This window comes from Leopardus geoffroyi, chromosome A2, assembly GCF_018350155.1.
Source record: "Leopardus geoffroyi isolate Oge1 chromosome A2, O.geoffroyi_Oge1_pat1.0, whole genome shotgun sequence".
In the NCBI taxonomy this organism is placed as follows: Eukaryota; Metazoa; Chordata; class Mammalia; order Carnivora; family Felidae; genus Leopardus; species Leopardus geoffroyi.
Window position 1 is genome coordinate 4,668,143 of NC_059331.1, and position 12,305 is coordinate 4,680,447.

Genomic DNA, 12,305 nt, shown 5'->3' on the forward strand with positions numbered 1-12,305 from the left:
TGAGATGGTCAACCACTTTGGAAAACGATATGACATTGCCTAGTGTGTTATTGAGCAGACCAGGCCAATTGCTAGAATAAGACAATACATCAAATCTCAACGTCTTGAGACACAAAGTGCGTTGTGTGCCTCTGACCTGGAAGGCTGTCTGTCTGTCCATCTGCCGGTCTGTCAAGTGGCCCAGGCTCCTTCCATCTTGTGGTGTTCCATCCCCACACCATGTGACTTCCATCCCCAGCACGAAGTTTTCAGGGTACCCCCCCACCCCCCAAGTAGGAAAAAGAGAGCCTATGGAAGACACGTTGGATTCTCAACCGCCTCAGCCCAGGAGGAGTTCCCTCACTTTAGCATACTTCCTATTGGTCACAATGAGTCCACGTGACCTCAACCAGCCGCAAGGGGAGCTGGGAAATGTAGTTCCTGGCAGAGCAGTGACTCCTCTGTGAAAACTCTACCCTGTGGAAAGGGAGCCTGAATCTTTGTCACGGAGCAGGCTGCCTCTGCCACATCCAGCAAAGCTGCAAACGAGCATACCCTGTGATTGGGAACGTCCCTCCTGGGTTCACATTCTTTGGAGAAATTCTCGCACATGGACTCAGGACTCGCGCACAAGATTATTCAGAGCTGCTTGAAACCCTGGAAGTCTGAATACTCACGAAAGGCAGACTCGATAAATGAACGATGGCATTTTCATTCAGTGGAATACACATAAGTGAACAGCAGGGACATGCATCCACATGAGTGGCTCCCAACAAGATAATGCTGGACCAAAAAAAAAAAAAAAAAAAAAAAATGTCACAAGGCAGTACATCTATTCATAGAATGGCAAAAATCAGGCTACATTAAATAAATGATATTTAGGGTGGGGCTGCTGGCCTCACACACGTGTATGGATGTATCTGTTGTTAAAATATTGCAGTATTGGTTGGTACCTAGCTGCTGCTTCAAGGCTCCCTCACTCCGGTGGATCCCCGACCACCCTGACTTTGTCCCTATGACCCTATAGACTTCTTCACGACCCAGCAGCTAATGGGTTAAGATCCAGTAACTATCTTTAATATCGCCTTTGGGTTTCGGGAGACAGGCATATATGATTTTTTTTAATGTCTTAAAAAAAAAAAAAAAAGCAAAGGGATCATGAATACCAAATCCAGAAGGGTGGTCATCTCAGTGGGAGGATCGGGAGAGACTATGTATCCCCTAAGAGCCCCACACGGGTTTTCATTGGGGTCAGGGTGTCTCCTTCCTGTTTACATCCCAATACTCCAGGACAACAAAGGGAAGATATCATTAAGCCCCATCAGAAGCCATCCTCAGAGCCATGTGAACTGTTCCTGCTTCCGACACATCCCCAGGTGGCCTCAAGGCTTCAAGAAATCCATCACCACTGCCTTCTAATGTGGCTTAACTCCATTACTTATTTGCAGAAGCATTGTCAGATAAAATAGAGGACACCCAGTTACATTTGAATTTCAGATAAGACAAACCATGAATAATTTTTAGCACAAGTGTGTCCTCAATATTGCGTGGGATGGACTGAAACTGCTGAAAAAGTATTCCTCGTGCATCTGAAATTCAAATTTAAATGGGCCTCCTGTATTTTTATTTGCTCAATCTGACAACCCCATTTTGGAAGCTTTTCCTTCACCAGACCCCTCACCTTTTACCTCCCTCCCATAAGAGAGTTTCACAAAATGTATCGTTCACCGCCTCCACTTCTGAGATCCAATAACCCTTGATGGTTATTCTGAGGCTCACCTTTTGCTTTTTCTCCTGGTATTCACCTGTAGGGGAATACTGACACTTTGGGAGACATATTGCCAACTGGGATTTCTGCCAGATTTTAAGGTTCAGAGGATTTAGGCTTGCAAGTTTAGCCCTGAAATTCAACGTTTCTCTCCAACATCACAGCCAAGATCACTGTGGTCCAAAGGGAGAGACTCTGCCTGTTCCTTCTCTTTCAAAGGGAGGGAGGAGAACCCCCCTTCTCAAAGTCTAAGTTATGGATCAGATTATACCGACTATACACACACAAAAAAAAAGTATGTTGAAGTCGCAACTCCCCAGTACCTTGGAATGCGAACTTATTTGGAGACGAGGTCTTTACAGAGGTGATGAGGTTAAGATGAAGTCATCAGGACGGGCCATAATCCATATGGCATCCTTAGAAAAAGAGGAAATTTGGACAGAAACCCACAGAAAGGGAGGAGACCATGAAAGGACACAGGGAGCATGCCATGTGGGGACAGGATGGGTCTACAAGCCAAGCAAGACCATCGATGGCCAAAAAAACCCACCAGAAGCTGGGACAAGCAAGGGAGAATGTGCCCCTACAGGTTCCAGAGGGAGCACGGCCCTACTGACACTTTGATCCCAGACTTCCAGCCTCCAGAACTGTGAGACCATGCAGTTCTGTTGTGTAAACCCCCCGGTCTGTGGTGCTCTGGCAGCTCCAGGAAACTCATGAAGATTTTGGGTTTCCATCTCGAAACTGACTTGGTGGGTTGAGATAGTGCTGCCCGGAGCGCAGAGCAGGACAAAATGTTCCCGGTAGGGTGGCCAACCCAGCCTCAACTGATCGGGGCTTTCCCACTTTTGACAGTGAAGATCCCCTGTGTTGAGAAAAGCCCCAGGAAAGTGGGGAGGGTTGCTCGTCCTGGTGCCCCAAATGGTTTGCCTCAAAAAGGCTAAAATTAGAATTCCTCCGTGATGCAGAGCAACTTCACTCCTACTTATCCAAAAGAACTGAAAGCAGGGTCTCAAAGACATATGCACGCCCATGTTCACAGCAACATGATTCACAATAACCCAAAAGATGCAGCAGTCCCAGTGTCCATCAACAGATGAATAAACGAAATGTGGTGGGGATGGTTACACAATGATGTCAGTGTACTTAATGCCATAGACTGTACACTTAAAAACGGATAAAATGAGGGGCACCTGGGTGGCTCAGCCGGTTAAGCATCCAACTTCAGCTCAGGTCATGGTCTCACTGCTCGTGAGTTCAAGGGCTTTATGCTGACAACTCACAGCTCGCAGCCTAGAGCTTGCTTCAGATTCTGTATCTGTCTCTGTCTCTCTGCCCCTCCCCTGCTCACGCTCTCTCTCTCTCTCTCTCTCTAATATAAAAAAAATAATAAACATTAAAATTTTTTAAATGGTTAAAATGGTAACTTTCATGTTATATACATTTTACTGCAATTTAAAAAAAGAGGAACTGCGGACTTCAAGCTATATTACAAAGCTACGATCATCAAGACAGTATGGCACTGGCACAAGAACAGACACTCAGATCAATGGAACAGAGTAGAGAACCCAGAAATGGACCCACAAACGTATGGCCAACTAGCCTTTGACAAAGCAGGAAAGAATATCCAATGGAATAAAGACAGTCTCTTCAGCAAGCGGTGCTGGGAAAACTGGACAGCGACAGGCAGAAGAATGAACCTGGACCACTTTCTCACACCAGACACAAAAATAAACTCAACATGCATGAAAGACCTAAGCGTAAGACAGGAAGCCATCAAAATCCTCAAGGAGAAAGCAGGCAAAAATCTCTTTGACTTTGGCCGCAGCAGCTTCTTACTCAACACGTCTCCAGAGGCAAGGGAAACCAAGGCAAAAATGAACTACTATTATAAAACCTTCTGCACAGCGAAGGAAACAATCGGCGAAACTAAAAGGCAACTGGTGGAATGGGAGAAGATATTTGCAAACGACATATCAGATCAAGGGTTAGTATCCAAAATCTATAAAGAACTTATCAAACTCAACACCCAAAAAACAACCAATCCAGTGAAGAAATGGCCGAGAGACATGAATAGACACTTTTCCAAAGACATCCAGATGACTGACAGACACATGAAAAAATGCTCAACATCACTCATCATCAGGGAAACACAAATCAAAACCACCATGAGATACCCCCTCACACCTGTCAGAATGGCTAACAGTAACAACTCAGGCAACGACACATGTTGGTGAGGATGAGGAGAGAGAGGATCTCTTTTGCATTGTTGGTGGGAATGCAGGCTGGTGCAGTCACTCTGGAAAACAGTATGGAAGTTCCTCAAAAAACTGAAAATGGAACTACCCTACGACCCAGCAATTGCACTACTAGGCATTTATCCACAGGATACAGGTGGGCTGTTTCAAAGGGGCACATGCACCCTAGTGTTTATAGCAGCACTATCAACAATAGCCAAAGTATGGAAAGAGCCCCAATGTCCATCGATGGATGGATGGATAAAGAAGATGTGGGGTGTGTGTGTGTGTGTGTGTGTGTGTGTGTGTGTGTAATGGAGTGTTACTCAGCAATCAAAAAGAATGAAATCTTGCCATTTGCAACTATGTGGATGGAACTAGAGGGTATTATGCTAAGCAAAATTAGTCAGAGAAAGACAAATATCATAGGACTTCACTCACGAGGACTTTAAGGTACAAAACAGATGAACATAGGGAAAGGGAAGCAAAAATAATATAAAAACAGGGAGGAGGACAAAACACAAGAGAATCTTAAATATGGAGAACAAACAGAGGGTTACTGGAGGGGTTGTGGGAGGGGGGATGGGCTAAATGGGTCAGGGGCATTAAGGAATCTACTCCTGAAATCACTGTTGCTCTGTATGCTAACTAACGTGGATGTAAATTAAAAAATAAATTAAAAAAATAAACAAATAAAATACTATGGAAGAGTAACAATGTCATAAACAAAATCAAAACTACTCTAATGAAAAAATAAGATTAAAAAAATTTTTTTACATTTATTTATTTTTGAGAGACAGAGTGAGACAGAGCACAAGAGGGGGAGGGGCAGAGAGAGAAGGAGACACAGAATCTGAAGCAGGTTCCAGGTTCTGAGCAAGTGTTCAGCACTGAGCCCAATGCACAGCTCAAACCACAAACCATGAGATCATGACCTGAGCCGAAGTCGGTCACTTAACCAACTGAGCCACCCAGGTGCCCCCAAAAAATAAGATTTAAAACAGTATAATTCTATTTATTTTTTGAAATTTTAACAATGGCTATTTTAGGTGATTGAATAAAGTTCTTTGTTCTCTGCTTAAAAAAATAATAATAAAATTTTAAAAAGAGGAAGTGATAAACTGTGTCAAAAGCTGCTACTAGGACAAACAACACAAGGAAATGATGATTGACCATTGAATTTGTTGTAACTTTAGGTCATTGATTTCTTATTTTTAAAAATTTCTTCTTTTTAAAATGTTCTTAATACTTACTTTTGAGAGAAAGAGAGACAGAGACAAAGTGCGAGCAGGAGAGGGGCAGAGAGAGAGGGAGACACAGAATCCAAAGCAGACTCCAGGCTCTGAGCTGTCAGCACAGAGCCTGACATGGGCTCGAACTCATGAACCATGAGATCATGACCTGAGCCGAAGTCAGATGCTTAACTGACTGAGCCACTAAGTCACCCCAATCTTTCTTCTTTTTTAATATAGGCATATACAGCTATAAATCTTTCTCTAAGCCCTGCTTTAGTTGCACCCCAATACGTTTTGATGTTATGTCTTCATTTCCATTCATCTCAAAGCATTTTCTATTTTCCCTTGTGTGACCTTTGAATTTAGCTATTGAAACTGGTCTTTGAATGTGGCCATCTAGAAGCCACTAATGACCTTGACTGACAGCTGGTGTCTCAGTGGAGTCATGAGGGGGAAGCCCAACTAGAGTGGGCTCAAGAGACAATGAAAAGAGGAGTAGAAATCAAGAGGAGATCCAACTCTTAAAAGTTTTTTTTTTTTTCTGTAAAGGAGAATGAATAAATGAGTAATAACTGGAGGACAATGTGGGATCATGCATCTACCTTTTTTAAAGATGGGAGCTAATAGTACATGTTTACAAGCTAATGGGAATAATCAAGAAAAGAAGCAACATCTGATGTAGTAAAAGGAAGTAGACACTTAAGAAGAGTGATGACCTTGGGTGGAATGGAATCCAGTATGTAGGTAGGGAGAGTTGGCCTTGGTTGGGAGCCTGGGAGTCATGATAACAAGAAAGAAGGAAATGTTGGCAGCCTATGTGCTGTGTAAGTCCCCTTCTGTGGCTTTGTTTTTGCAGAAGATAGGAGGCAAGGTCAAGAACTGAGATTCAGGAGGAAGGGGAAGACTTGAGGGGAGAAGGAAAGGTGAGATGTTACCATACGAGAGAGTGGATAAGTGAATGGACCAGGACACATAGGACTGCTGGGCAGGAAATTGGTGGTCAAAAATCTCAAGGGAGACCAGTTGGCATGGCTGTGGATGAGGCTTCCCAGGTGCAGGTGAGGAGTATACACAGGGCTGGCTTTAATCAGGCCAAGTTTGACCACGTAAATGTGATGAAGGAAGAGGCAGACGAGGGAGTTGAGGATATATGTCAAGGAGCGATTGTAACGGAAGACCATGGCTCTAAACCGAGTGAGGGGACAGGGGAAAGGGAGGGAAGGGTCCACGGATTATAGATTCTGGCATAGTTAAAGGATTGTTTGGATAGGAATACCAAATGCAGTGAGCTATCATTGGACCAATGATTGGGGAATGAAAGAATCCAGTCACCAAAGACTATATACTATGTGATTCCACATATATGAAATTCTAGTTAAGGGAAATCTAACCTAGAGTGATGGAAAGTTGGACCAATGATTGGGGATAAGATGGAAGGGGTGGGGTTGATTACAAAGGGACCCAGGGGATCTTTTGGAGGTCATGGAAATGTTCTCTGTGTTGACTAGAGTAGTCATTACACGGCTTTATCAAAACTCATCAAACTGTACACTTAAAATGGGTATATTTTATTATACAAATATACTTCAATAGAGTTGACTTTAAAACAAGATGGACAGGGAAGGAGAGGGGAGAAAAACAGAAGTGTACAGGGCTGTGGTCTTTGGATTATGGAGTCCACATTATCTAATAACCTCCTTGTTTTCCCCCTTCGATATTACATCAAGGGGATAAAAATGGTGGTATCTTGGACAGTCCAGGCTATACTGAGTGAGAAGGGGCATGAAGGAACTTTCTAGATCTTGAACATGGTAATGGTGACACAGGTGTAGACCATGTGAAAAACAATTCATTGACCTATACAGTTAAGATGTATGCACTTTACTGAGTGTATGTTAAACTCCAGTAATTTTTTAAAGTTACACCACGGAAGTCTTTTCATGCCAACAAAATGAATGCACAATATCATTTTTATGACTGACACCCCATTTAAATGACCCCCCTCTCCACTAAACCGGCTCCCCGAAGCATCTGACGCTTCTGAAACTGATGGAGGATCTCAAGAGCCTATGCCCCTGCCAGACTTGCCCTACTTGATCCATTATCTTCCTTGCACCTCTGGCTGCCTCCCCACACGCGGGTCCCCTCCTACTTCTCTGACTGGCCGGCCCTCCTTCCTCTTCTCTCACTTCAACCCATTCTTGGGACGGGGTGGGGGAGGGAAGATCTCACCTGCTCCATACTCCCTGGGTGCCAGAATTACAGAATCATCAGCTTCCTGGAAATCTCCAATTGGATATTTATGGGCTGCACAAACTTACCAGGTCATAACCCAATGGCTCTCAAGTGGGGACACTGAGAAATGTCTAGAAACATTCTTGGCTGACATACCGGGGAACACTACTGGCGTCTAGGGAATAGAGGCTAGGGATGCTACTGAGCTACTATGCTACAATGCACAGGATGACCCCATACCACACAGAACCTGAATGTCAAGAGTGCTATAGTGGAGAAATCCTGCCCTAAACTAGCTCATTATCTTCCCCCCAAACCTATGTCTCCGTCTCTGTAAAAGGCACATTTATGCACCCAATGGCTCTAGCCAGAAACATGTGAACCTTATTTACCCATAAAAATGAATTCAGTCATTCATATTCAATCCATTCCTGAATTAGTTAGGTAATAACTAGCTGCTGCAATGAACAAACCTTAGAATGTCTAATGACTGAAATATGATGCAACCTTGTTGCTCACTCATCCAAATCCAAAAGGAGTGTTCCTAATTGACAGGTGGCTCCCTTCCCGGGCTTCTTCTATGGTTCCACCCTCTTTATCAGGCCACTTCACTTCTTTGCAAGAGCCTGTGGGAGGAGATTAAGAGTGGAGAAGTCACAGTTGCTTCCAAGGCGCCCTGGCATAGAAGTGTCACACATCGTTTCCTTGCAGGGTCCATTAATGAAAACTCATCAAATGGCTCGTCAGATGCAAGGAATGCTGGGAGATGTAGTCTCAGGGTGGAAGGATATGGTGACCACCCTCCAAGATGGCCTTCAATGATGCTCACCTCTTGGTATTATCCCCTTGCAGAGTCCCCTGCCCCACATGGAATCATGTGTGACCATTAGAATACCTTGAAAGTGACAATGTGTGCCTGGCAAAGCTAGGTTGCATAAGACATTATAGCTTCCACTTTGCCCTCTTGGATCATTTGCTCTAGGGGGAGGCCAGTCACCATATTGTAAGGACATTCAATTAATCAAAAAGTCCATGTGTAGCTACACATCCAGTTTGTCCAGCATCCAACTTGTGAATGAGTCATGTGAGTGAGGAATCTTAGAAGGGGATCCTTCAACTCTGGTTAAGCCTTTGGATAGGACTACAGCTCTGGTTGACATTTTGAGGCCACCATTATGAAAGAGCCCGAGTGACAACACTTAGCCAAGTTGACCCTAGATTCCTGACCCACAGAAATTATGTGAGATAATGTTTATTGTTATTGATAATGTTTTTTTAAGATCTTATTTTAAGTAATCTCTACACCCAATATGGGGCTCGAACTCACAACCCCAAGATCAAGAGTCTCATGCTCTAGTGACAGAACCAACCAGACGCCCCAAGTTATGGATAATGTTTAAAGCTATTGTTAATGTTTTCAGCTACTAAATTCTGGGTTAATTTGTTATGCAGCAATAGATAACTGTTACAAAGGAGAAGCATGACTTTTAGAAGACAATTTAGTCTGCAATCTGCAAGCTCTGTCTGTTCTACCTCCTCCTACAAACACTTCATAAGTCCGTCTCCTCCTCTAGATTCTACTCACACAAGCTGCCACATTTCTCTTCTGAATGGCTACACCTATCCCCTCACAGGTCTCCCTTTGTAGAAGACGTTCGTCATGTCTTTTCATCTTATTGGTTTGTTTGCTTGTTTGTTTTGCTTTCCAACATCCAAGCATTTCTTTTGGGAGTGGGAACTTCGTGCTCATCCAGAGGTGGCTGTGGCCAATTGTCCCTAACACTCAATCTCTGGATCCTTCTGTCTATTTTTTCCAAGTGGATATTCCAGACCGTCACCCATGCTGGAAAACCTCCAGTAATCTACAAGATTCTCTTTGTGCTGAAGACAATTTCTGTTGCTTTCAACCAGCAATGCTGACTGGCACATCCGTCTGGACCACTGCCTCATACAATCCGTTCTCCAGCCATTAGCCATTCCTTCATTGATTCGATAAATGTGTGCCGAGTATCTACCATGTGCCGAATACTGTTCTGGGTGATGAAAGTGTAGCAGTGAAAAAAAAAAAAAATAGAGAAAACCCCTTGGTCCGGAGGGCTTACGTTGTACCCGGGAGACAGACAGTAAACAAAATAAGCAGTAAATGTAACACATGGGAGCATTTTCAAGCCTCTGTGTGCATATGGATCACCCGGGGATCTTGTGAAAATGCAAGTTCCTGTTCAGTAGGTTTGGGACGGACCCTAAGAGTCTGCATTTTATTTAAGGTTTGGTCTTTAAGTAATCCCTACACTTAACACGAGGCTCAGACTCGCAACCCCAAGACCAAGAATTGCGTGCTCTACCGACTGAGCCAGCCAGGCGCCCCTAGGAGTCTGCATGTTGAACAAGATTCCAGATGATGCTGACACTGTTGGTCCATAAAGCATACTCTGAGTAGGGAGGTGCTATGCTCATAAGTTACGCATCAAGAAAAAAAAAAAAAAAAAGCCGGGGATGGGGGTGCCCGGGGTGGCTCAGTTGGTTAAGCCTCTGACTCTTGATTTTCGCTCAGGTCGTGGTCTCACTGTGGGGAGATTGATCCCTGCGTTGGGCTCCTGTGCTGATGGCACGGAGCCTGCTTGGGATTCTCTCTCTCTGCCCCTCCCCTGCTCATGCTCTCTCTCCCTCTCAAAATAAATAAATACACATTAAAAAAGAAAACCAAAATAAAAAATAAAACGATTCCTCCAGCCACTGAAGGGAACAGAAGTTACAAGGGAGCAGGAGTGGGGGCTGGGATACATAGGAGGAGGTAATGTCTACAACTGTCTGGGTGAGAGGTGATGGCGGTTCCAACCAGGGGGGAGGTGCTGAGCTCTGGGCAGACGTGCAGGGTTGAGCCCGCTGGATTAGCCAACAACTTCTGGGCCGTGAAGCGACAGAAATGAAGAACAGCTCCAAGCAGGGGCAGGTGGAAGGAGCAGTGATTTGGGTGGGGGATAAGATCAGTAGTTCTTCTCAGACGTGCCATTTCGGTGCCTAATCAGACATCCAAGGGGAGATGAGAGGGAGGGAGGTCTGGAGCTTGGGAGAGATATCTGGGTGGGAGAGACGAACCTAGGAAGCATCAGATACGCGGGTATTTAAGGCCAAGAGCCCCAAGGGGCTTCCTGAGGGAGTGTGGATAAAGAAGGCGTCTCCAAGGCTGGAGTCTCTTTAAAAGATAAATCTGAGGGGCGCCCCGGTGGCTCAGTCCGGTTGAACGTCCGACTTCAGCTCAGGTCACGATCTCAGGGTTTGTGAGTCTGAGCTCCACGTCGGGCTCTGTGCCCACAGCTCGGAGCCTGGAGCCTGCTTCGGATTCTGTGTCTCCCCCTCTCTCTGCCCCTCCCCTGCTCACACTCTGTCTCTCTTTCAAAAACAAATAAATAGGGGCGCCTGGGTGGCGCAGTCGGTTAAGCGTCCGACTTCAGCCAGGTCACGATCTCGCGGTCCGTGAGTTCGAGCCCTGCGTCGGGCTCTGGGCTGATGGCTCAGAGCCTGGAGCCTGTTTCCGATTCTGTGCCTCCCTCTCTCTCTGCCCCTGCCCCGTTCATGCTCTGTCTCTCTCTCTGTCCCAAAAATAAAAATAAAACGTTGAAAAAAAAAAATTTAAAAAACAAAAATAAATAAACATTAAAAAAACATAAAAGACAAATCTGATAAGAGAAACATGTATTTCATCGCAGTGAAGATATCCATCAGCAAGGAACAGGTTAAATATATATATATATATATATATATATATATAATGAATATATTAAATATTATATATAATATATGCTAATTGTATAATCATTAATATATTAATTATAGTTGTATCATATATAATTTCACATTTCTATTGTATAATATATGCTTATAAAATAATCTAATAATTAAAATTAAATATAAATGATTAATTATATATGAATAATATATAGTAAATATATATACTCATATATATATATTTAAATTTTTTTTTTAATTTTTTTTTCAACGTTTATTTATTTTGGGGACAGAGAGAGACAGAGCATGAACGGGGGAGGGGCAGAGAGAGAGGGAGACACAGAATCGGAAACAGGCTCCAGGCTCTGAGCCATCAGCCCAGAGCCCGACGCGGGGCTCGAACTCACGGACCGCGAGATCGTGACCTGGCTGAAGTCGGACGCTTAACCGACTGCGCCACCCAGGCGCCCCGATATTTAAATTTTTTTATGCTTACTTTAAGAGAGAGAAAGAGAGAGCATATAAGCAGGGGAGGGGCAGAGAGAAGGAGAGACAGAATCCCAAGCAGGCGCCACACCATCAGCCTGATGCGGGGCTCAAAGTCACCAACTGTGAAATCATGACCTGAGTTGAGATCAAGAGCTGGACGCTTAACCGACTGAGCCACCCTCATAGGAGCCAAGTGCCCCTATGCTGATATATTTACATGTGTGCATATATACACATACATATACACATATTTATATATATTATATATACATACGTATATGTGTATATATGTACGCATATATACATACATAATGGAATCCATGGAATGCTATGTAGCCAAAAAAAGTGGGGGGGGGGGTGGCCCTCCTTCAAGACTGATTGGCATGCACAATGTGGATGGAACTGGAGGGTATTGTGCTGGATGAATTAAATCAGTCAGAGAAAGACAGATATGATATGTTTTCACTCCTATGTGGATCTTGAGAAATTTAACAGAAGACCATGGGGGAGGGGTGGGGGAAAAACAGTTACAAACAGAGAGGGAGGGAGGCAAACCGTAAGAGACTCTTAAATACAGAGAACCGAGGGTTGATGGGGGGGTGGGGGACGGGAAAGTGGGTGATGGGCACTGAG

General features: G+C 44.2%; 1 protein-coding gene across 2 annotated transcripts in view; it reads right to left on the minus strand.

Moving 5' to 3' along the window:
* ACER1 (alkaline ceramidase 1) overlaps positions 1–12,305 on the minus strand; it is a 45,609-nt gene that overhangs the window by 28,246 nt on the left and 5,058 nt on the right. The window contains exon 2 of one of the 2 annotated variants that reach the window (XM_045491725.1): positions 7,928–8,080. The exons of the other annotated variant lie outside the window; for it this stretch is intronic. The gene's annotated coding sequence lies outside the window, so the exon portion shown is untranslated. The remainder of the gene's footprint in view (positions 1–7,927; positions 8,081–12,305) is intronic. 2 annotated transcript variants of the gene reach the window in all.